Source organism: Lactuca saligna, chromosome 4, assembly GCF_052625555.1.
Source record: "Lactuca saligna cultivar CGN05327 chromosome 4, ASM5262555v1, whole genome shotgun sequence".
NCBI classification, from domain to species: domain Eukaryota; kingdom Viridiplantae; phylum Streptophyta; class Magnoliopsida; order Asterales; family Asteraceae; genus Lactuca; species Lactuca saligna.
In genome coordinates this window covers 207383631-207411096 of record NC_136420.1, presented here as the reverse complement: position 1 = coordinate 207411096, position 27466 = coordinate 207383631, and positions in this window count along the sequence as shown.

Here is a 27466-nt window from a genome sequence, read left to right as displayed (position 1 = left end):
AACATAAAGTTGGTCCTTGTTGTCGCCTTTCGCCTTGAACCACCAGCTCTCCCCCACTAGGGGTCCTAATCTGCACTGACTGCTACGTGCAGTCGATCACTACCCCATTGGGGCTCAGCAAGTCCATACCAATGATGACCTTGTTCCCCAGCAAAGGTATAGGAACCAAGTTCACTAGGTAATGTTCCTTGAACAACCTCAAAACATAATCTTAGTAGACCTCTGACGCTCGTACCGATCGATCATCTGCAATATCGACCTCTAGAAGGAAATATAACATGCATGAAGACTCCAGAAACTTCTTGCAAAGTGCAAGAGAGACAAATGATCGAGTGGCACCCGAATCAAACAACACCTGAACTGCGATGTCGTTCATATGGAACGATCCCGTCACCACATCGGGTGCAGCGCGTGACTTGTCGACTGTCAGTTGAAATGCTCGGCTCCGAACCACTGGAGCCTCCAACTTGGCCTTCCAGTCATCCACAACTCATGCTATCAATCTAGGGCAATTGGCCTTTTCATGGCCCTTCTGATTGCAATGAAAGCAAATCAGGTCAAATTTCTGAATCGCAGGAGTAGGGGCAGTACAATCTCTGCCAAAATGTCCAACCTTGCCACACTTATAGCAGCTTGAAATCGTCCCAGTGCAATAATTTCCCTCGTGTGACTGACTAAATTTCCCATAACGGTACCACCCTGACTGGCCTTTCGGCCTACCATCGGATCCCTTGGGCTTCTTCCCCGAAGCCCCCATCGCCAGCCCCTCTGCTGCCTTCCTCTTCTGAAGGTGCTCCAGATCAATCTCCCTTTCCCTAGCCCTAGCAATCATCGAATCTAGGGTAGAGCATGCCGAGAAACTGACATGCTACCTGATGTCAGCTTGTAACATGTCATGGTAGCGGGTCCTCTTCGTGTCTTCATCACCCGCATACTGGGGCATCAGCAATTCCCTCTCCCGAAACATGGCGGTGATCTCCACAACATTCTCTGTAGTCTGTTTCATATCCAAAAACTCCCTTGCCAGTTGGTGAAGCTCCACAGCTGGTGCAAACTCCGGCCTAGATCTGGTCACAAAGTCTGACCAAGTCATAGCCTCAATAGTCGAGGCTCCCAAAGAGTCACCAACCGACTCCCATCAATCTCTGGCCCTATCTCTCAAACACCTGTAGCGAAACGGACGTTCGACCCTTCCGGATAGAAGCTCGTCAGCTGCGTAGACTCGATGTTTCCGATCCATCTCCTAGCATCAATGGGGTCCTTCACCCCATGGAAATCTGGCGCACCACTCCCTCTGAAGTCCTTAAAGGACAATGTGCGTGGCCCTGATTGGCTGGTCGTCATGTCACTCCTTAACGCCCTGAGTCAATCCTCTATCAGCTCAATGATCCTTTCCTTGATCGACCCAAAGATAACCGACATCGTATCAAAGATACCGCTCATGATCTTGGACACGATGAACTCGTGTAACCCATCATCCACATGCTCGGATCCTACGCCCGAGCCCGATCCTGACCCAAATCCTGAACCTCCTGCTCCATGTCGCATTACCACCATTCTTGAAATAAACATATGATTGTTAGGGTCACATATACCTTTTAGAGGTCTCACACACTTTCCAAGTTTCCAGGTTCCATCTAGGCCCTCCTTGATTCGAGAATGAGTCCTCTGCTTTCAATAGTATGGGCCCATACTACCTTCCACATCTACCCGTACTTTCCTCAAGGATTTCTTCGAGTTCGCTAAGTCCCTTTTACCGATACCCTTTCCACTGACCTCATCGTAGGCTTCCCTAGGGTACTCTCCGACCTACCCTTCGCCATCAGCTGCACTCGGAGTCCCCACCACCTCCCCCTAATTAACTTGCAGATATTGTTACATATCCGTTCCTTAACTACTTGAAGATGGCCATAACCCCCATAGCACAAAGCAAGCAACATTCGTGCATTGGGAACCAATATTAGGCATAACCTACACAGGCCATCCAACTGCTGACTAAACAGTCGTAGCATGCAGCTCATACAACAGGCATATAAGGCATCCTCCCTAGACCCTTAGCCCTAACTAGTATGCAACTCTCATAATCGTATATTAGACAAACAAGGCAGCCTCTTAGATCCTTAGTCCTATTCTAGCATGCAGTCTTCTAAATCAAAACCATATATGGGGAAAACTTACTTGAGCCCGACCGGTCGCATGCATCACACACTTCGTGTTTCTTGAAATCTTTCTATTTAGATTTTAGAAAACCATTTTCCTTGTAGAAATCTTTTAGTCCCTCAGTTTGAGTCCAGACACCTCCAAGGGTGTGTCCAAATCCCTCAAACCAGGGCTCTGCTACCAACTTGTAACAACCCAAAATTCAAGCCTGAGAATTTCATTTTTGAATTAACAATTCCATAAACATTTTTACCAAAATATTGTCAAATAAACAACACATCACAAAATCATATTGTTGTCTCCCAAACCACAACATCAAAAGTAAGGAAAATCAGAGTACAGTCCCAAAAACTCCTTGCAGAAACCATGTGTGTGTGTCTGTGTGTCCCAAACCATAACCTCGTCGGTATCTTTCAACCGGTAACCTTCATCAGTATCTTTCAACCCGTAACCATCATCGGTATCTTTCAACTGGTAATCAACATCGGTATCTTTCAACTGGTATCCGTTATTGGTATCTTTCAACCGGTAACTGGGGACTATTTCACCCCTTCCACTACCATACAATCAATAGATATAAACATATAGTCAGGCATATCCGGGGTACGGACCTACCCTTGGGTCCTAAGGACCACTCTTAAGGAAACCAATCCCTACTATACACATAACATAGCATCCAGAAAAATCTCATAAGAAACACATAACCAGACCAATATAATTATCACAAACACCATTATCTTCTAAATACTCCTTTTTGGTGGGCCGACATTGTGGCCATAGACCCAACCCTACTGGAAGGTAACTCACCTCAGTGTCGTGTAGTGTTTGAATTATTCTCGGCACACAAGTCAACTCCCTACGAGTCCTTAATTTCTACACGACAACCTTCAAGTCAACACATAACACGCAGGGTCAGTCCAAGTCCAGTCAAAGTCAACTTCAAGTTGACCCGACTCACCGAGTTGGGCCGTCAACTTGCCGAGTCCCTCACAGGAGGTCAGCGTGGAGCAGAGCCCCCGAGGGCTCAGGGTCGTGCTTTTTAGCTTACCACAGAGGAGGTTAGGGGAGTGCCGGATGCAGCTGCGGGTATGTTTCCTTCTTGGTATTTGTTTATCTTGTGATTATTATGGAGTATTGTATGTCTGCTATTCTCGTGGTGTGATTTTTGGTATTTTAATTGTTGTCCTCGAGGGTTAGGGTATGGTTAAGGGCCTTGGTATTGGGATTTTCGTTGGTTATCATTCATCGGGTTTATCAGTGGGGAATCAGGTTCCTGGTCTGAATGTCGGGTAGCATATGCGGTCTGAAGAATGGTTAGCTGAAGGTCAGACTTCTGTCAAGTCCGAGATGATCAGTGTAGATATATGATTTTATGAAGCTTGTTCGTCTTGTGTGAATCGGTTCACGCGTAAGGGAATGTGTTGTGTAGGGATGCTAAGGGAGGTTGGTTATAGCTTGGTGGTTGATCGCCAAAGCTCTAAATGGGGAGAATTGGAAAATTCTCCGGAAGGTCGACAAGCATGAGAGGTTGAGTAGCTATCTGGGATTCAGCAGCAATTTTGTCAACCAAGAGCGTAGGCTGGTTTCAGCAAGTGGCAGGCAAGCAGGGCAGGATATAGGCCAAGAGTTTTGAAAAAAGGCCGATTGATTCTGGAGGGCCTAGGATTAGGCCGGGAGTGAGTACGTAGGATGGAGTTAGAGTTGGAAACAACTAGAGGGCTAGAACAGTATGCATAGGAGAGTTTTTCTAAATGGATAATTCGATATGATAATTGTCAGTCGAGCGGTCCGGATAGACTGAAGGCCAGTGGGCGTACCAGTCAGGCCGAAGGCTCAAGGACTGTCCAGACAGGTTGAAGGCGGTGGAGGGCGGTCCAGACATGTTGAAGGTTTTGAGAGTGGTCCAAATTGGCTGAAGGCCTGGAAAGGCGGTCCAGTCATGCTGAAGACTCTACATGTGTTGATAGATATGTATAAGGGGATGGAATGAGTATGTTGTGATGTGATAGCATTAGAAGGTCTGGCCCCAGGTACTGATCATGGTTAGTGGAAGGTAATGTATGGACTCTAAAGTCCTTGAGAGCAGATTCAGAGTATGTGGTGTGCATGGGATAGTGGTTATTCTATAAGGGAATGGTGTAGCATGGGCAAGCATGTGGCACTTGTCGTAGTGACTAGGCGGCTAAGTAAATTTCCTTCAACAAGGAAAGGGAAAGATATGTAGCTCCTAGAGGGAGTGTAAATTACATGAAGTGGAAGAAGTAGTGAGAATAGAGGATTAAAAGTATTTGAATTATGGTTGTTGAAGCACTGTGAAATCCCAGTGGCATGGGAGCACATCCGGATTGGGTGTCTGTTGAGGTTGCGGATGAGTTGCTGGTGGTATAGTACCAGAGGAGTTCCGAAGGGATGCAAGGATGGAGCCTTGAATTTTCGGTATGGTTGTAATCAGAAGGATGTATATGTGGCGGTAATTCATCATGGGAATGTCAGGAGGTATCATCAATACGTGGGGTTTTCCAGCCCAAGAATGCTAGAGGTAGCTCAGCATGTGTATGTGATTGCAGAGGAGAACTCATGGGAGTTGCTCTAAAACTGAAGGATGTGTCATCCCGCCAGCATGGAAGGGATAGAGTTGGACTCAAAAAGGGAGCAGGTTAAGTCTCTACAGTGAATTCAGTGAAGGATATGTCTAACGAGGAAATCAATAGCAGTGCGGTACCGGATCGGGATCCCGGTGGTGCAAGGTTATAGCTAGCTCGTAAGAGTCAAGTGCTTATTGTAATCGGGAACGAGTGAAGTACCATGGAGTGGTACTCAGTCTATAAGTGTGGTTATCAGAGGATGAAGCCGGTGGCCGGCTTGAGGCGGTGGTCAGGACACCGCAAGGCAAGAGTTGGGTTTCGGGTTTTGATTGTAGTCTTTTGAGGAACCTGGTTTGTTTAATGTCGGGTGGTGCATTACGAAATCAGTTTTTGGAGTTGTGTTGCCGCAGGCTTCGAGGATGAAGCCTAATTTAAGTGGGGGAGAATTGTAACATATCGGAAATTCTGAAGTAAAGTTGAAGGGCTAGTAGTGTAAGTAAGAAGGTCAACTCGGCGAGTCGATGGATAGACTCGGCGAGTTGAGTCGCATGTCAGGTCGTGTGTTAGGTGACCAACTCCACGAGTCGCATGGGTGGACTCGATGAGTTGGTGCTGTATGGAGAAAACCCTAATCCCAGGGGTTGAGCCCTATATAAAGAACATAATACCCTCTCCCCAACCTCTTTACTCTCCCTTAAAGTCCAAAAACCCTAACTTTCGGTTGTGAGAGAGTTTGAGAGCATATAGAGCCTTGGAGGAAGAAATCTTGGAGGGGAAGCGAAGAACAAGAAGGTTGGAGCAAGGGACTTTGCAAAGATTTAGCTTATTCTTTAATTGGAGTTTTCATTTAAGGTAATAATCTGTTGTTTGAGCTTTTATGAATCTGGATCTGTTAATTATGGGGTTTTTGTGGTATGAATGAGGTCCCTCTCAAGTTTGGTGTAAGATCTGAGGTTGCTACCTCAGATCTAGGTTGTTAATGATCTAGAAAGCCATAAAGTCTATGCTCAAGAGTCGTTGGTGAAGTTCTTTTGTCCCAAACCCTAACATCGTCGGTATCTTTCAACTGGTAACCTTCATCGGTATGTTTCAACCGGTAACCATCATCGGTATCTTTCAACTGGTAATCAACATCGGTATCTTTCAACTGGTATCCGTCATCGGTATCTTTCAACTGGTATCCGTCATCGGTATCTTTCAACCGGTAACTAGGGACTATTTCACCCCTTCTACTATCATACAATCAATAGATGTAAACATACAGTCAGACATATCAGGGTACGAACCTACCCTTGGATCCAAAGGACCACTCTTAAGGAAACTAATCCCTACTATACACATACCATATCATCCAGATAAATCTCATGACCAGCACATAACCAGACCAATATAATCATCACAAAGACCATTATCTTCTAAATACCCCTTTTTGGTGAGCCGACATTGTTGCCTTAGACCCAACCCTACTGGAAGGTAACTCACCTCAATGTCATGCAATGTTTGAAATATTCTCGATGCACAAGTCGACTCCTTACGAGTCCTCGATCTCTACACGAAAACCTTTGAGTCAACACATAACACGAACAACCCTAAACAGGGTCCGTCCAAGTCCAGTCAAATTCAACTTCAAGTTGACCCGACTCACCGAGATGGGCCGTCAACTTGCCGAGTCCCTCATAGGAGGTCACGGTGGAGCATAGCCCCCGAGGGCTCAGGGTCTTGCTTTTCAGCTTACAACAGAGGAGGTCAGGGCAGTGCCGGATGCAGCTGCGAGTATGTTTCCTTCTTGATATTTGTTTATCTTGTGATTATTATGGGTATCGTATATCTACTAGTCTCGTGGTGTGATTTTTGGTATTGTACTTGTTGTTCCTCGAGGGTTAGGGTATGGTTAAGGGTCTTGGTATTGGGAGTTTTGTTGGTTATCATTAATCGGGTTTATCAGTGGGGAATCAGGTTCTTGGTCTGAATGTCAGGTAGCATATGCGGTCAGAAGATTGGTTAGCTGATGGTCGGACTTTTGTCAAGTCCGAGATGATCAGTGTTGATATGGGATTTTATGAAGGTTGTTCATCTTGTGTGAATCGGTTCACGTGTAAGGGAATGTGTTGTGTAGGGATGCTAAGGGAGGTTAGTTATAGCCTGGTGGTTGATAGTCAGAGCTCTAAGTTGGGAGAATTGGAAAATTCTCTGGAAGGTCGACAAGCATGAGAGGTTGATTAGTTGTCTGGGATACAACATCGATTATCTCAGCCAAGAGCGTAGGCTGGTTAGAGCAAGTGGCAGGTAAGAGGGGCGGGATACTGGCCAATGGTTTTGAAAAAAGGTCGATTGATTGTGGAGGGCCTAGGATTAGGCCGGGAGTAAGTACGTAGGCTGGAGTTAGAGTTCGGAACCCCTAGAGGGCTAGAACAGTATGCATGGGAGAGTTCTTCGAAAGGGATAAGTCAGGATGATAAATATCAGTCGACCGGTCCGGATAGACCGAAGGCCGGTGGGCACACCAGTCAGGCCGAAAGCTCGGGGATGGTCCAGACAGACTGAAGGCGTTGGATGGCGGTCCAGACATGCTGAAGGTTCTGAGAGTGGTCCAGATTTGCTGAAGGCCTGGAAAGGCGGTCCAGTCATGTTGAAGACTCTGCATGTGTTGATAGATATGTATAAGGCGATGGAATGAGTATGTTGTGATGTGATATCATCAGAAGGTCTGGCCCCGGGTATTGATTATGGTTAGTGGAAGGTAATGCATGGACTCGAAAGTCCTTGGGAGCAGATTCAGAGTATGTGGGGTGCATGGGATAGCGGTTATTCTATAAGGGAATGGTGTAGCGTGGGCAACCACGTGGCACTTATCGTAGTGACAAGGCGGCCAAGTAAATTTCCTTGGATAAGGAAAGGGAAAGATATGTAGCTCCGAGAGGGAGTGTAAGTTCCTGGAAGTGGAAGTAGTAGTGAGGATAGAGGATTGAAAGTATTTCAATTATGGTTGTTGAAGCACTGTGAAATACCAGTGGTATGGGAGGACATCCAGATTGGGTTTTTGTTGAGGTTGCGGATGAATTTTCGGTGGTATAGTACCAGAGGAGTTCGGAAGGGTTGCAATGATGGAGCCTTGAATTTTCGGTATGGTTGTTATCAAAAGGACGTGTATGTGGTGGTAATTCATCATGGGAATGTCAGGAGGTATCATCAGTATGTGGGGTTTTCCAGCCCAACAATGCTAGAGCTAGTTCAGCATGTGTATGTGATTGTGGAGGAGAACTCATGGGAGTTGCTCTAAAACTGAAGGATGTGTCATCCCATCAGCATGGAAGGGATAGATTTGGACTCAAAAAAGGAGCAGGTTCTCTACAGTGAATTCAGTGAAGGATATGTCTAACGAGGAAATCGATAGCAGTGCGGTACCGGATCCGGATCCCGGTGGTGCAAGGTTATATCTAGCTCATAAGAGTCGGGTGATTGTTGTGATCGGGAAGGAGTGAAGTACCATGGAGTGGTACTCGGTTGATAAGTGTTGTTATTAGAGGATGAAGCCGGTGGCCGGATTGAGGCGGTGGACAGGACACCGCAAGGGAAGAGTTGGGTTTCGGGTTTCGATGGTAGTGTTTTGAGGAACCTGGTTTGGTTAATGTTGGGTGGTGCATTGCGACATTAGTTTCTGGAGTTGTGTTGCCGCAGGCTTCGAGGACAAAGCCTAATTGAAGTGGGGGAGAATTGTAACATCCCGAAAATTCAGAAGTAAAGTTGAAGGGCTAATAGTGTAAGTAAGAAGGTCAACTCGGCGAGTCGATGGATAGACTCGCCGAGTTGAGTCGCGTGTCAGGTCTCGTGTTAAGTGACCAACTCGACGATTCGCATGGGTAGACTCGGCGAGTTGGTGATGTATGGAGAAAACCCTAATCCCAGGGGTTGAGCCCTATATAAAGAACATAATACCCTCTCCGCAGCCTCTTTACTCTCCCTTGAAGTCCAAAAACCCTAGCTTTCGGTTGTGAGAGAGTTAGAGAGCATATAGAGCCTTGAAGGAAGAAGTCTTGGAGGGGAAGTGAAGAACAAGAAGGTTAGAGCAAGGGACTTTGCAAAGATTTAGATTATTCTTTAGTTAGAGTTTTCATTTGAGGTAATAATTTGTTATTTGAGCCTTTGTGCTTCTAGATCTGTCAATTGTGGGGATTTGTGGTATGAATGAGGTCCATCTCAAGTTTGGTGTAAGATCTGAGGTTGCTACCTCAGATCTAGGTTGTTAATGATCCAGAAAGCCATAAAGTCTATGCTCAAGAGTCGTTGGTGAAGTTATTTTGTCCCAAACCCTAACCCTAGAGTATATTATGCTTAGATCTCATTGGATTCACGTAAAGTTTGCAACTTTACGTGAGGAATAGCTTGTAGAAGATTAAATCTATGGATTGGAACCCCTGCATGGCTTGGAAAGCCTCTGTATGGGTTAAGAGCTAGTGGTACTCGGCGAGTCACATGGGTGTACTCGGCGAGTTGCATGAAGATAGGTAGAAACTCGGCGAGTTGGAAGAACAACTCGGCGAGTTGGTGGAAGATAGCCTTGGACTCAGCGAGTCTGTTCTTGGACTCGGTGAGTCTGGTATTGAGGTCCTAGCCTTTTTCTGGTTAAGCTGAGATTCGGTGAGTCAAGGGATGACTCAGTGAGTTGAGATGGGATTTTTCAAAGTTGAGGGACTCGGCGAGCGGTCCAGACATGCTGAAGGTTCTGAGAGTGGTCCATATTGTCTGAAGGCCTGGAAAGGCAGTCCAGTCATGCTGGAGACTCTGCATGTGTTGATAGATCTGTATAAGGGGATGGAATGAGTATGGTGTGATGTGATAGCATTAGAAGGTCTGGCCCCGTGTATTGATCATGTTTAGTGGAAGGAAATGCATGGACTCGAAAGTCCTTGCGAGCAGATTTAGAGTATGTGGGGTGCATGGGATAGCGGTTATGCTATAAGGGCATGGTGTAGCGTGGGTGAGCACGTGGCACTTGTCGTAATGGTAAGGCGGCCAAGTAAATTTCCATGGATAAGGAAAAGGAAAGGTATGTAGCTCTGAGAGGGAGTGTAAGTTCCCGAAAGTGGAAGCAGTAGTGAGAATGGAGGATTGAAAGTATTTCAATTATGGTTGTTGAAACACTATGAAATACTAGTGGTATTGGAGCACATTCGGATTGGGTGTCTGTTGAGGTTGCTAATAAATTTCCAGTGGTATAGTACCAGAGGAGTTCGGAAGGGATGCAACGATGGAGCCTTGAATTTTCGGTATGGTTGTAATCGAAAGGATGCATATGTGGTGGTAATTCATCATGGGAATGTCAGGAGGTATCATCAGTACGTGGGGTTTTCCAGCCCAAGAATGCTAGAGCTAGTTCAGCATGTGTATGTGATTGCGGAGGAGAACTCATGGGAGTTGCTCTAAAACTAAAGGATGTGTCATCCCGTCAGCATGGAAGTGATAGAATTGGACTAAAAAAGGGAGCAAGTTAAGTCTCTACAGTGAATTCAGTGAAGGATATGTCTATCGAGGAAATCGATAGCAGTGCGGTACCGGATCGGGATCTCGGTGGTGCAAGGTTATATCTAGCTCATAAAAGTCAAGTGATTGTTGTGATCAGGAACGAGTGCAGTACCATGGAGTGGTACTCGGTTGATAAATGTGGTTATTAGAGGATGAAGCCGGTGGACGGCTTGAGGCGGTGGTCAGGACACCGCAAGGGAAGAGTTGGGTTTCGGGTTTCGATGGTAGTGTTTTGAGGAACCTGGTTTGTTTAATGTCGGGTGGTGCATTGCGACATTAGTTTCTGGACTTGCGTTGCCGCAGGATTCGAGGACGAAGCATAATTTAAGTGGGGGAGAATTGTAACATCCCGTAAATTCAGAAGTAAAGTTGAAGGGCTAATAGTGTAAGTAAGAAGGTCAACTCGGCGAGTTGAGTCGCATGTCAGGTCGCGTGTTAAGTGACCAACTCAACGAGTCGCATGGGTGGACTCGGCGAGTTGGTGCTGTATGGAGTAAACCCTAATCGCAGGGGTTGAGCCCTATATAAAGAACATAATACCCTCTCCCCAACCTCTTTACTCTCCCTTGAAGTCCAAAAACCCTAGCTTTTGGTTGTGAGAGAGTTGGAGAGCATATAGAGCCTTGGATGAAGAAATCTTGGAGGGGAAGTGAAGAACAAGAAGGTTTCATTTGAGGTAATAATATGTTGTTTGAAAATTTTTGCATCGATCTATCAATTGTTGGATTTTTGTCGTATGAATGAGTTCCATCTCAAGTTTGGTGTAAGATCTGAGGTTGTTACCTCAGATCTAGGTTGTTAATGATCCAGAAAGCCATAAAGTTTATGCTCAAGAGTCGTTGGTGAAGTTCTTTTATCCCAATCCCTAACCCTAGAGTATATTATGCTTAGATCTCTTTTGATTCACGCAAAATTTGCAACTTTACGTGAGGAATAGCTTGTGGAAGAGTAGATCTATGGATTGGAACCCCTGCATGGCTTGGAAAGCCTCTGTATGGGTTAAGAGCTAGTGGTACTCGGCGAGTCACATGGGTGTACTCAGCGAGTTGCATGAAGATAGGAAGAAACTCGATGAGTTGGAAGAACAAGTCGGCAAGTTGGTGGAAGATAGCCTTGGACTCGGCGAGTCTATTGGACTCGGTGAGTCTGGTTTTAGGTGCTTGCCTTTTTCTGGTTAAGTTGAGAATCGGTGAGTCAAGGGATGACTCAGTGAGTTGAGATGGGATTTTTCAGAGTTGAGGGACTTGGCGAGTAGGGTCAGTCAGGAAGTTTGAATTTGTTTAAGGACTTTGACTTTGACCAAGAGTTGACCAGTTGACTTCCAAGGGCATTTTGGTAATTATTGGTATTTATTGGGTTCAGTCTTTTAGTATTATCAGGGGTGGAGTTCGTTTCGGAGGTTGGAGCAGCGTGATCTTATCTTTTCAGTCAGCAGTTGCAAGGTGAGTTATCCTCACTATATCAACAGGGTCTAAGGCACCAAGGCCGACCCTTTATCGGATTGTAATCCGGGTATCGTTGTTATGTTGTTGCTTTGCTATGTTTGCATCCTGGTAGTTAGGATGGTATATGTTAGAGACCTGGTTAAGGTCGGTATCCTGCTCTATAGGATGACACTATGCTAGTGACCAGTTAGTTCGGTATCCTGTTTAGAGTATGTTTTGTTATGTGATTTGCTAGATCGGTTTGATTCGATGTGAATTGTTATATGATTGATTGTTTATGTGCACATGGTTGTTTGACTGGGGTTGGGTTGAGGCGGGTCGTGCTTTGTGTTGTAGGCCAACATACCCAGGGCGGACCAGTTATCTCGAAGGCCCAGCGAGCGATCCGGATATGCTGTAGGCCCCACGAGGGCGGACCAGGCGTGCCGAGGCTCCAAGAGTGGACCAGGCCGACTGAAGGCCCGATGCAAGCAGACTAGTCATACTGTAGAATCAGAGAGTAGACCAGGTGGGTTGAAGGCCCGATGTGGGTGGACCAACCACACTACAGACTCGAGGGATATAGCTAGACTCGGAGGGTGGAACAGGTGGACTGAAGGCCCGGTGCGGCGGACCAGTCACACAGTAGACCCAAAGTGCATAGTTGTTCTGTTCGGTTATGATACGTTATGCGTGGTATACGTGGTTGGTATTTTGGGGGTATCTCACTAAGCAAGGCGAAGGCGTGATCGTACCGCTCCTCATGTTTTTGTTTTACGATATGGTTCTGGGAAGACTCTAATAATAATTGTATTGAAAACCGTTTTGTAATAATTTAACGAAACTAGGTTGTTTTTGAAAAGTTTAAATTGGTTTGAATTTTTAGAGTGTTACAAGATATATCCAAGCTTCTACAATCGATCTAGCACGTAAAGTTACAAACTTTATGTGCTTGCATGGGACTTTGAGCTCAAAAAGACATAAGACAAGCTCTTAAGATGCATGGGACCCTTCATGGGTGCAAAAATAACCCCAAACTACCTTGTGACTCCCTTAATGACTTGATTTAGAAGCCCCAACCCCGAACCACATTTGAAATCATGGTTGGTCATCAAAAATGGCTTATAAAAGCCCTAAATCCCCCAAAAGAGGGATCTAACAAATGAAAGAGCAAGGTTATAGCTTTTTACCTTCAATGAAGTGTAGAAAGTGCACAAAGTCGGGTTCCCTTGGTCTCTACTTGCTTCCTCAAGCTTTTCTCCTTCCTTCTTAAGACCACAAGTACCACAATCCACGAACAAGGCTTAGATTGCTTCAATAACGGCTAGGGTTTCAATGAGAGATGTTATAGGAGCATAAGGGACGTTGTGGTCGACATAACATTGTTTAAATAGGGTGTAAACCCTCAGATTAGGGTTTTTATCCAGACATGATATACTCGTTGAGTCCGGGACCCGACTCATCGAGTCCACTGCTTAAACCTTGCGTCCCATCCAGCTTCTACTCGGCGAGTTGGTCCTTCAACTCGCCGAGTCCAAGGCCAAAAATGCAAAATACTTAGATAAAAATAAAAAGAAATACGTACCAAGAACCAGGTGCTACACTTCAGTGGGCTTGGGGTCTGGGATCGTATCAATGCCATCCCCTTGAGATGGGACCTTGTCCTCAAGGGCGTTGATGTTAACACCAATAGTAGAGGGCACGATGATAGGTGGGCGATGCCAGCGTAAGGTAACTTGTTGGTTGTTAAAGTGGAAGGATAAGGAGGGAACCGAGAAGTCCACTGTAATAGGGCTCAAAGAGCGCAGCGAAGCATATCCTAAAATCAGATCACATCCAGTGAAGGAGTAAAGAAAAAGTGGTACAGGGAATAGCGTTCCATCCAAGGTGACGGGAATGTGAGGGCAATACCCGTGGAAATGTAGAGGTTCACCGTTTCCGAAAAGAACAGGGAACGGGGGCGTTGGTTGGATTGTTAAGTTGAGCAAGGAAGCAACGCGTGGTTGAATTAGGTTGTGGGTACTGCCAGACTCGAACATGATGCTAATCGGGCGGTCCTTAATAAGACCGGTGAGTTTCATAGAGGTGGCGGTAGTCATCCCAAAGAAAACTGTCGGTGAAATAGAAAGAAAATGTGGAAGATCCGGATTCTCAGTGAGCAATGGTAACGTGGAATTTGTTGTAAGGTCCGGTGTGTTTTCCAAAATTAGTAAAAATTATGAAGGGTTACAACGATGCCCCGGTGTGTAGCATTCGGGGCAGTGAAAACAGAGACCGATAGCGCATCGTTGTTGCAATTGATCCGGTGACAGGCGAGCAGTAGGTAGTGGTGTAGAAGCAACTGGTACGATAGAAGTCATAGTGATGGAGGCAGGTGCCAAAGCGGAGGAGCTGATGGTGGGGGTCAGCAAAAGAGCTGGTGGTGGAAGGGACACTACGTGGTTGAGAGCAGCAGGAGAAGTAGTAACAATGAGTTTTTCTTCCAAGAGCTTTGCTAAGCCTACTGCTTGGGTGAAGGAAGTAGGTTTAAGGATGGCTAACTCATTCTGGATAGTGGGTCGTAAACCAGAAATAAAGCAATTAAGCAATGTGTCCAGTTGCAAACCAACAACCATAGTGCTTAACCGTTCGAAATTCGCGACATACTAGGTGACCGTGGTAGTTTATTGAAGTTTGAACATGGCGGATTGGTGGTTCTCAAAGGATGATGGGCCAAAGCGTAGTTCGAGAGCACGGGAAAACTCAAGCCATGAAGTTAGAAGGTTGTTGTTGGCTAAGTATTTGTACCAACTCAGGGTGTCATCGGTAAAGTAAAATTGAGCCAAGGAGAGACGTTGGGTGGGTTGGATTGAATAATAGTCAAAGTAATTGGTGGCTTGAAACAGCCAATCGAGAGGATTAGAACCGTCAAATGTATGGAGATGGATTTCTGGTGGCCGGGGGTTGTGATTGAACGGCGGTGGCTGTGGCGGTGGCGGCGGACGTGGTGGCTGGTTGGTGTGTTGAGTGGTCATGATGTTGATCAGATTTGCAACGTTTGTGGTGAGGATGTCAAGTCGGGTATTGGTGGTGGTGGCAAGAAGGAGAAGAGCTTGAATGTGGTCTGGTGGATTAGCAGCTTGTTGGTGATCTCTTTTAGGATGTATGTCAGTTGCAGTATCTTTCCGGGGAGGCATGGTGGTGAGATCAAGAATGAAAGCACCAAATTGATAGGACCCTAAAGTGGGTTAACCTCCAAGAAGATAGAAATAAGAAGAAACACAGGTTTGGAACAATTTTGTTTGCTATCTTCTTTTTTTACTAACAAAAGATTACAACTTATATAATGACTAACTGATTCTCAACAATAACTAAATGACCATGCATGCACTTAATCTAAACGTGGCTTCTACATAGGAGCACTAACTCCATTACTTGACACATGAGGAAAGACCAGGTCTCCCTCCTAGAATGATGCAGCCATGAAAGACACTTTCTGTTGCTTTTTGGGTTGCTCAAGTTGATTCTTCACTGGATTTGAAGGTTGGCCCAGTTGTAGTCAATGGGTCTTCTGTGGGCTTGTGGTCTAGGATCGTATTAGATATGACCCAAAAAGATCTCCAAATATAGAGGAGTGTCTTTAGAGGGACAACTTTAATCCAAATCATAGAGATATTTGATGGAATAGTGAATCATGAATCAGTCAAACACCGCATCGAATCAAAACCGTAAATCTCATCTAGAGAGTGATTGAATTTCCAGCACTCGACATTAGGAGATAGGTTGAAAGCAATAGCCACTACCTGTAGCTGTAAGAGCTCAGATATTTCAACAATCAAGTTTGGGAAATTCTTCCAACTGCCAACAAAACCATCGTCTATGAGTGTATCTGCAATACGAGCTGACTTGCATTTCTTTTTAACTATGAACAAGCAAGGAAAAGGATATGCAATGTTACTAGAATCCAACCACCGAGTCCAGAAGATAGTCTTTACCCCGAAACCAAAAGAACAGTAAATAAAAGCTCTCAACATCAATTCCAAGACTCCCAAGGTCCCTTTTTTTTCTTAACATTAATGTTGTTCCGCGTACCTAAATTTTTTTTCCTTAGCGATAAATTTATCGGTTTACATTCAAGATTATGTATACCACTAATCAGTAGTGACAAATTCAGATCATTTAGTGACTTAACACCGAGACCCCTTTTTTCCTTTGGTGCAAGTACTTTCTTTATCCCAAGCCATCTAATTGATTTTGGTTATCTCCTCACTTCCAGCCCGTAGGAATCCTCTACAGATTTTTTCGAGGTACTCAATAATGCAATTCAGCGCTTTAAATATCCAAAAATAATATAATGGGAGCTACCAAGAACCCCCTTCACAAGAGTAAGGTAGGCTCCGAATGAAAAGGTTTTTGATTTCCTATTGGATAGTTTTTCTCTGACCTTCTCAATATTTTGCTTCGAATTCCTTTTAATATGTTTTCCAAAACTGGCATCCCAAGTTCATAAAGTGGAAATAAGCCATGTCACACCCAACTCTTTTAACACCAATTGCTAATTATCTATTGGATACCCTAATACCGAATACATTGATTTATGAAACTTGGCCTTGAATCCAGTTGAAGCATGAAAACATCTAAGAATCCAACAAATGGTCTTGATATCTTTCTGGGACTATTCATCAATCATCAACAAATAATGTATCATCGGTGTAGAAAATATGTGAAATGAGCATATATGGGAATACCAATTCCATGGACTATTAATTTTACAAGAGGTCTTCAAAGCAATATTAAGACTTTTCATTTAAATGATGATTGAGATTGGAGAAAGTGGGCCACCTTTCCTAACTCCTTTTCATAATTCGAACTTCTTTAGTAAGAGAGGGGTTAATCAACACCGATGCATGGAGTATGCAAGAGACACCATTATGCAGGATACCCATTTAACACCAAAACCCATTTTACATATAATCGAATCTAGATACCCATAATTAATGGAGTCAAAATCGTTGTTGAAATTAAGATTGAGAAAGAACATTTTATTTTTTTATTTCTTTACCCAAGAGCAATTTTTATTGATTGTCATCGACCATCGCGGCTGTTTCTTCCTTTAATGAAAGTCGCATGTACTTCATCAATAACCAATCTGATGACCTTCATGATTCTCAAGAGAAGGCATTTGGAATTTGAGTTATAAATGAGGAATTATAGCCCCTAACAAACTTTACATCCTGTTCAAAGTACTTAACATAATTCCTTATATATTCCTGCAAGAAAAGCCAAAATATTTTTATAAATTTTAAAATTAAAGTTGTTGGGTCGGTGGGCTTTTTCATTCCACAGTTCTAGATTGCCTCATTGATTTACTTAACTCTGAAAGTCTATTCCAAAATAGTACAATCATCAATACTATGCTTTTTGAATTTTTGGTTTTCAAATTTGGGTCGTTTTGTATATAATTCAATGAATTTCATCTTAAATAATTTGAAGCCTCGTTTCAGATAGAATCTGGATCGATTGTCCATCATAGACCATTTATCAAAAGACCATATAATTTGATTCTCAGGCACTTGTTTTTAAAATAACCATTGAAGAACCTAGTGTTTTCTTCACCATCCACAGAGCCACTTGATTTTAGGTTTTTTTGTTAAGATCTATTCTCCCAATGTTTTTGAGTTCTAATATTTTCTGTTTTCCTTTTCTTATTTCATTAATTCTTTTTTCTTTTGCTACTATGTCAAATTCTGTAACATTTTGTTTAATTTTACTGCCTCCATTGTTTAATAACATTTTTTTTACTACTTTAATCTTACATGAAAAAATAACATCCACGGTGCCAGATCTATTGTACATAGCCGAATTATTTTTAACCACAATATCAATCCCATCACCTATAAGCCACAACTTAAAGAATCTAAATGGCGAAGGACCAGAGTCAATATAGAGGTTTCACAGAATTATAATGGAGTGATCTAAGTATTCCTTAGGGAATATATTACGAAGTAGAAGTATGGCAAGTTAGAAAATTATGAAAAATAAGGAGCCGATATAATTTACATAATTTAACACCTTCATCACACATGTAAGTAAAAGTCATGTCCCTGGTTTCAAACACTGAAAGATCAACATTATCGATGAAATTGTTAAATGTCGAGACAATGTAGAGGCAAAAAATTTAGGATTCAAACGTTTACTTGGCTTTCGAACCGACATGAAATGTCCCAAAAATACGATCCAAAATTTTTATTTTTAATTTAAAAAAAAAAATTGTATTCTAAAAGTACCTGAAATGTAAACTGAAAACCATAAGCACAATGCTTAGTAAGTTTCTCAAACTCTTCCCCATGAAACCAGAAGTATGTGAAATGTTAACTTGAAACCATAAGCACAATGCTAAGTGAGTTCCCCAAACTACCCTATACCATACTTTATAAAACACATACTGGGCCCCTGCCTATCAGGCCCTACCCGACATTGAACCCTGATTGATATAAAAACCTGTTATTCTTAGGCCCCACCTAACATTGGGCCCCACCAACTATACATATACGATACATATCACATAATCATGCTAAGACATACAACGCTCATAAACAATAGCATACGATTCAATCATCAGGCCTTGCCCAGCATCATCACATAACACACACAAGGGTCACGCAGACTCCTAACATTCTAATAAAAACAACAAGGGCCGACATTGTTGCCTTAGACCTGCTAAACCCAGTGAGGTAACTCATATGATAATCTAAGCAATAGTTGAATAGGTGCCGATGTGACATCCCCATTTTCACGGCCAGAAAAGACCGATTTTTGTTTATGCTTTATAAAAATCAGAGTACCTCTTTTAATAAAAATGTTGCAGAATTTGTTCCTAGTAAAACTTGATAAATATGTTATCAAGCCATTTTCCGAAGAAAGGTATTTTTATTCATTTTAAAACATTTTCGATGTTATCTTCAATATTGAAACATAAGCATAAACAGAGCTTACATTCGTTATCACTAGTGATTTATATCTCCTTAATCTTTCAGTGTAATGTGATCGCATATCAACACCTATGATATAAATACACTGAATAGATCAGGTTGGGAAATCTGGTGAGTACATAGGGTTTTCAACCCACAATAAGTAAGTTTATTAACTCTGTCAAACCAATCAAACCTGAATACCCCTTCCCATTATCCTCACTTTACATCCCTAAAACATCTAACAAAAGGGACCTAGTCTAAGGACTTTCATCGGGGTGACAGCACATGTTTCGGGGGTTCCTCAGCAATTCATGTCAAATAAGGCAACCATGTGGGGGATGGAGTACTGCTGGTGAGCACAAAGTTCAAATAAACACTTACAGGTTGCGAGCCTGCTAACATTCTACTAGACTATGTAGAATAGTCTTTGGTCGTGATCTATACTCTGGTAGATGATTGGATCATCAATAACGTTGATAACGAGGCCTCTAATTATTGTATTTTGTCACACAACAACTAATACATCTACCCATGTTTTACCCAACACATTTTGTAGATATAAAATACATATACGGTTTAAATCAATTAAAACATATATGAAATCGTTCATCCAACATAGATAGGAATTATACAGATAATATGCACACATAGCACGTAGTTTATATAAAATACTTTATATCTATGTGTAAGATGAAAGTAACTATACACTCACCTGAGAAGGTGGTGACTCGCACTCGAACATCACTTCGTTACTCTCAACACTATTTTCACCGAGACCAATTAGTAGTCTAGCTATTATTAGTATTATATAAGCGTTAAACAATATTTATATAATCCAAAATAATAGGTGAAGTAGTTATTATAATTTCCTAATAATGTTACTATAATTAAATAAAAGTTATATTAAAAATAGCGTAGGCGTAGCTCACTTACAACGGGTTTTATAGAAAACCGGGTTTCGCTTGGAGCAACATTTCTAAACCGAAAGACCCTTTTTCTCTGGACTTCGGGAGCCTCAGGGCTTCCTTCGGTGCTAGGGGGTTTACCCAGGCTTTTAGGAGGTTAGGGTAGGCTAGAGATAGAAACTAGTGAGAGAAGGAAGAGATTTTGGAGTGAGGAATTGGTTGACCATCGCAACGCTTTTATAGGCACTCAACACCTCAGAATGATGGGCGTTCGGAAATACTAGGTGGGGCATAGCTCGGATAAGAATGCCATGTGTTAACGCTTCTGTGGGGCGACATGGGAATTGTTGAACCGAGGAATACAACTCTACGCTGGGCGTTCTGATCTCGGACGTTGGGCTTACCGAGGGTGATGTGTCTCCATTCGAAGTGAGCCACGTGATCATCATCGAATGGTTGTGGTTCGGCCACGTCATTATCTTCGCACCAGGTTCGCAAATGCAAGTTCCAACTTCAAAAACTCGTATCTTCCGCAAACGAGCTCCGTTTTTGATGTTCTTTATATCCACGTGTAAGTGGGAACATTCTCTACAACTTTCGTTTAGACTCTGTCGGCTAATTTTGACTTTATTTTAAATTATATATTTTTAACAGGCTGGGACAGGACTGGTCTGTTAAAAATCCATAACTTCTTCATCCGACATCCGTTTTTTTCTATCTTTTTACCGTTACGCTACTATTAACAAGATCTTCAATTCTTGTTTAGGTTGTGTCGGCTAGAAACCGCTCGATCTAGTGTTCAAACTTCGGGCTATTCACTACTAAGCTGAAACTTCGAAAAATCATAACTCCCTCATACGAAGTCAGATTTGGACGTTCTTTTTATGGACACGCTTGGTTTAACATATTCTATGACTTTCATTTAGATTGCTAAGGCTAAATATTGCTCTATCATAAATTCACTATTTGTGCTTCCCGGTGTTGTGCCGGTTCCGTCGTGAAACATTGACGGGTCATAACTTCTTCGTTATAACTCAGATTTTGATGTTCATTATATGTACATAACCCTTGAGACATATTCTAAAACTTGGTTAACATTATTTATTTTAAATAATCTTTTGTTGAAAAGTCGTTTTCCACCCCTATTATCTATAAATTTACTAGCCCGTATCCATGGCCATTACAGTCGGGTCCAAATATCAGTTTGCTTCCTACCCAAACCACCTTAAAGGTTGGTGATTTTTAAACATACATATCTAATGCATGTCTTGAACCCATATTTGGTGAAAATGAGGATTTATGACCTAATCTCCATGCATGGCTTCAAAACTTGATTATAGACCAGATCTAAGACACTGCTAGATCACCTTGACATGGAAATCCATAAACTTGCAAACTTCATGAGATCTAACCATTCCAATATTCAAGAACAAGAACTAAAGGGGTAAAATCAAGATCTAAAAACTTGGAATGATACAAAATCGAGTCCTGAACACTTACAATTGTCCAGAAGAGTGTTAAACTAAAGAATGAAGGCTTGCTTGTTGGATCATTGCTTCCTACCCACACCTTCTTACTTCTTGAGCTTGAAAAACACCAAACTAAGTAAAAAATGGTATAGAAAGATGATTAGAGTTTCAAATGACGATTTAGGGGAATGGAGGCTGATAAAGATACCTGCTCTTGGGGACTTAAGGAGATTATATATGGTGCAACACCAGTGCTCTCTCAACTAGTTCTCAAGCTCCCAAGTCCACTTCAATCCCTTGAGGTGCTGCCACTGCACCTTCACCAGCTTGATTTCCTTGTTCCTCAAGGTTTTTACCATCCAATCCAAAATCATCACCGGTTTATCAATATAATTCATGCAGTCATCCACCCCTGAATATTATCCAATGTTATCACTGTTAAACTATCCACTAAATACTTTCACAACTGAGAGATATTAAACGTGGTATGAATCTGTCTGAGCTTGTTTGGAAGACCCACTACAAGAATGTCACAATCCGAAAACTTTATGTCTTTGTAACCCATTTCTATCAGTAAAGTCGTGACATGCCAATTTATCCGTTAACTTAGTTTTAAATCAATAAACTTGGGACTTCCTATTTTGACATCATAAGTTTCGGAACACATTAGAAATGCGTGAAAATGTTCCAAATTATTAATTGGAAAACTTTTAGTTTCGACCGCGTCGGATTACGAAAACTTAAATTAGGTACAACCAAAAGCCCCGTTTAACGTCAGTATCGGGTAGAATTCCACCGAGCCTCAAACCCGAACCATATATAAAGTTGATTTAGGCTTCATTTGAAGCTTTTCCTTTCTCTTTCTACTCTCTCTCTAGAAACTCAAGTTTGATCCAATAACCACCCAAATCAAGCTCCAAATCCGTAAGATATCCATCCTAGCTCATAGATTAACATGTTTAGCTTTCAAATTCGTGGTAAAATCATGAAATAGGAACAAACCAATAGTTTACGGCCCTGTAACACCCTTGGGCCGCAAACACATATAGTTGGGGTTTTTGAGGCTCAAAACCCTTCCAAACCACTTTTGGAGCTTAGATATGACTTAGGGGCTTATAATACTGGGCTTGGAACAACTAAACCTTATCTTTGCTGTGGTAAACAAGAGTTTATGGGCCAAACACATGCTTGGACCATCAACACCATTTCATAGGCCTTAAACCCCTTTAGAGGTGATAAAATGCCCCTTAATCACCTCCTAAGCCTTGGAATAAAGTCTAGAATCATCCACCAATGTGCTAGGGACCTTAAACAAGCAAGAAACCACCCCTTAAGGATTCCATAGCCATAAACCCCCCAAGGAATGGTTCCTGGGCCGTAAACTCCTATAAGGTGGTCAATTGGTGCCCTAACTTCCTTCCATGGCTTGTACTTTGGACTAGAAACTCTTGTAATTGACCTAGGACCACCAAAACACATTAAGACTTGGTACATAAGATTTTCCAGCCTTAAACTCCTAGTTTACTGCTATAAACTCCTCAAATGGTCCTTATGATGTTCAAATTACCTTCCAATGCCTTAAAACCAAGCCTAACATTACCCCACAAGAGTTATAAGATCATTAAGCACGCAAGAACACCGCCACCATGAGTTTACACCACTAAACTCATGGGGAGTTGTTCATTGGGCCGAAAACTCCATTGGGAGTTTACTCTTGAAGAGAAAACTCCATATTTAAGCCATACACACCCTTACATGCTACCCGGGTCACTACTAACACTTGAAATGAAGTGTTTTCACATATTGGAGTGTACTGTCTTATCTAATTAGTTCTTCAAAGTTTAATTAGATACAATTATGTATCTCTTCATATTACATAGGAAGATCACGCGTTCTTAACCCCCAAACTGACACATAGCATCCAACGACACACTTCTCGACTGGTGAGTTCATACCCCTCCGTTTTTCCATGTTTTCAATGTTTTCAGGGGGGAATACAAGCAAAAGTAGAAGAATATCTTGTACTTAAAAGTAATTATTTCATTTGAAATGTTTCATATTTCATATACTCTTAACACTGGAAACCGTTTTAACCAACTGTTTGAACTGCAGAGCTAGTTTTTCAAACTAATTGCAAACCTGATTATATAGTGTTATATTGTATGTTTCACCAAAGATTTTCCATTTCATTTATGTTAGAATCAATAACCTAGTACATTAGAACACATCCTCGGTAACACTCCATAGAGATACGCGAGTGGAGGACCCCCATTGTAACCAGAATCACAAACAGGATTTTCCGCATTATTACTTGTAAATTTGTTAATCTTAATAATTGGAGACACGTCCTCGAAAATACTCCACAGAGATACGCGAGTGGAGGACCGTACCTGTAACTAGAATCTCTTGGAGAGAGAGCGTGACTTGAGTGTATAGATCTATACGGGATTGACAACCCCGCACCTAGCTGCTAGCTACAGTCGAACCGAAAGGTTCAAGGGTGACAAAAGTCATAAAATGATGATGGACTACTTATTGCCATATATAGTCTATATGGTTATGAAACTCTTAATTTAGATAACAGAGATTTACTTGTTGGTAATAATGGATCTAGTAAACAAATAACCTTATGAATTAGTTTACTTTTCACACAATAATTTTATATATGTGTTAAAACTATCACACATTTCAAGGGTAACGAGGTTTTCAGGAAACATCACACAAACACTTTAAGTATGGTAGATACTAGTACACTAGCTACATTCAGAACTGATAATGATTACAAACTTTAAAGGAAAATAAGGATTTTCCCTGGGATAACAAACTGTACATAACCAGATCGTATAACAAACGGATAACCAAACTTTACATATAAGAAAATATAGGATTTTCTAAGATAACCACTTTTTCAGAAAACAAAGGAAACTTATTCATTTTTAGAACACAAACCTCTTATGAGCTCACCAGCTTTATGCTGATTTTCAAAATGCTTGTATTCTCAGGTCCACATTAGACAGGTACCCGCCGCAGAACGTTTCTGATGACACATCTTTACTTTTGTTCAAACTTATGTATAGATAAACATGTATCACTTTACTTTCAAACAAATGTAATTATTCATAAGTAATGTAATGTTTTTTATTTACTATGCTTACTATGTACATTGGTTGTGATACTACACATGACGTCACCTGCCCCGAGATGGTTTCTGCCATCGGTTTCAGGGTGTGACAGATTGGTATCAGAGCCCTTGTTTATAGTGAACTAGTATACCAAACCTTACATGGTATAAGACTATAAAAATGAAGGGGCCAAAGTGCTCTGAACTAAAAAGTATGCTTTAAAATATAAGTATTTTCAAAAGTATACAAGTATACCTAACCACCGGAATCCATAACTTCGAGTAGAACAAAACATAAGTAATTGGGTGTTGTATGTTGCGGTTAAACCTGGGCAGTTAAGTAGTCGTGTCTAGGGTCAATATAGCCTGATCAACTATATTCATTCGAGACACGGCCAACATGTGCTTGGGAGTGACTGTGGTGTGCAGCATGCCTAAAACCTACCTAAGATCCAAACAATGATTCATCGTTACCGCAAAACATAAAATACTATGGGAGTATTTTAGCCTGAGCCGAGTACGTTGTAGAAATTCATTCTGAGTGGTGCTACTCCTTCTTTCCTTAGAAATTGTTTATCTACTTTGATAATTCTTTCCTGTTTTATCGCTTACTAGAACTTTATATCTATCACACCCCGAAAACCGAAGGCGGAAACATTTCCGGGGTGGACTCCACATTGAGTATCAAATCCAATGTACATAGTAACACAGTAAACACAAAACATTACATTACATAGAATTGTTTACATATGTTTGAAAGAAAAGTTATACAAGCGTTATATACATATATCATATGAAAAAAAACAAAGACGAGTCTTCTAACGCTCCGTCTTCTCCAAAAAAGGTGGTGGTGTACCTATCTAATGCTGACCGAAGAATACAAGCATTTTGAAAATCAGCATAAAGCTAGTGAGTTCATAAGCAGTTTTGTTTTGAAAAGAATGACTTCCCATTTTGGTTTCTGAGAAAGTTGTTAACCAAGAAAATCTCATATTTTCTTATGTAAAAACAGTATAGTTATCATTTCGTTACTTAATTCGTTTACGAGTTGTTACGTGATTTTAGGAAAATCCCATATTTTCCTAAGTGTTTAGCTGTCCTTTTTATACTTAATTAGTAGTTTAGATTTCGATGTACTAGCAACTACCTTACTTATAGTATTAGTTAAGTATTCTGATATCTTAGTTATCCTACATTCGATTGTTGATTATCTGCTATACTTAGAGGTATTTTCGAATATTTGGATTCACTCAGAAGCGTACGTTAACAGTATTTTCGAAGTTCTGGTGATTTCCAAAAGGGTACCTTAGACGTATTTTCGAAGCTATGTCGACAGCCGATGTCCAGAGGCGTACTGTTAAATTAATTTCGAAGCTCTGGTGACACTCAAGGAGTACACTAGCTGTATATTCAAAGTCTTGGCGTCATCCGAAGGCATTATTTCGTATTCGTATTCATATACCTATTCCTATTCCTATTCTTATTTGTATTCGTATTCGTATTCATATTCACATTCGTATTCGAATTCATTCTATCCTGTTAGTTATAATCATATTCGTATTCGTATTCGTATTAGTATTCGTATTCGTATTCGTATTAGTATTCATATTCGTATTCGTATTCATATTCGTATTCATATTCGTATTCGTATATCTATTCTATTCGTATTCGTATTCGTATTCATATTCGTATTCGTATTCGTATTTGTATTCGTATTCGTATTCGTATTCATATTCATATTCGTATTCATATTCGTATTCGTCCTATGTATTATGAAAATATGCACATTTGTATCTAATTAGGACTTGAATTGTTTATTAATTATGGACAAACACTTCTAATCGTGAAAACACTCTATTACAAGCGTTTGGAAGGACCCGAGTGGCATTTGAGGACACATAAGGCTTGGATATGGAGTTCACTCTTCAAGAGTATACTCATTCAAGAGTTTTTGGCCCTAATGTCCCATTCCCCATGATTTTACGGTCGTAAACTCATGGTGGGATGCTTTTGGGTGCTAAATGGCTTCATATCACTTGAGGGAAAATTCTAGGGTTAGATTCAAGGCATGGAAAAGTGGTTTAAACAATTTAGGGACCGTTTGAGGAGTTTACGGCAGTAAACTATATGTTTACGGCCGTAAAATCTTATACACATGCTCAAAATGTTTCTTGGTGGTCCTCCATTAATCACATGTGATTTCAAGCTATTTTACAAGTCTAAGGGTAAAATTTTGGCACCATTTGACATAGTTTTGGGAGTTTACGGCCCAGGAACCCTTTATGGGGGAGGGGGATTTATAGCCGTGAACTCCTAAGGGAGGTGTTTTTATTGAGTTTAAGGCTTCCAATACGTTTGTGGTTGATTCTAGAATTTATTCCAAGTCTATTAGTGTGTTTAAATGGCAATTTAACACCTTAGAAAGAGTTTACTCTCCATGATAATGAGTTTACATCCCAAGCATGTTCTTGGGCAGTAAACTCATGTTTACTCCTCTAAATTGATGTTCAAGGTGTTGTAAGTCCAGTTCCATAATTCTATAAGTCATATCTAAGCCTTTGTGGTGTTTTGGAAGGGTTTAAAGGCATGAAAATCCCCTTTATGTGTGTTTACCGCCCAAGCATGCTCCAGGGCTGTAAACACATAAACATCATCCTAAATCATAGATAAATCATGAATTTGAAGGCGAAGGATGATATAAAAGGAGTTAGGGAAGGTCCCTTGATGATTTGAAGTCTTAAATTGATCATTTTGGACCCTTAGATTTGGTTTGAGGAGAGAGGTTAGAGAGAGAGAGTAGTGAGAGAGAGAGAGAGGAAAGGCTTCAAATGAAGTCTTTTGAACTTTAAATAGGTCCTAAGTTTGGGACACGGTGGAATTTTACCCGATACCGACGTTAAACGGGGCTTTTGGTCCTAAGCATTTCCGGGGCGGACTCCATGTTGAGTATCAAATCTAATGTACATAGTAACACAGTAAACACAAAACATTACATTACATAGAATTTTTTACATATGTTTGAAAGAAAAGTTATATAAGTGTTATATACATATATCATATGAACAAAAACAAAGACGAGTCTTCTAACGCTCCATCTTCTCCAAAAAGGGTGGTGGTGTACCTGTCTAACGCTAACCTGAGATTACATGCATTTTGAAAATCAGCATAAAGCTGGTGAGTTTATAAGCGGTTTTGTTTTGAAAAGAATGAATTCCCATTTTGGTTTTTGAAACAGTTGTTAACCAAGAAAATCATATATTTTCTTATGTAAAAACAGTTTAGTTATCATTTCGTTACTTAATTTGTTTACGAGTTGTTACGTGATT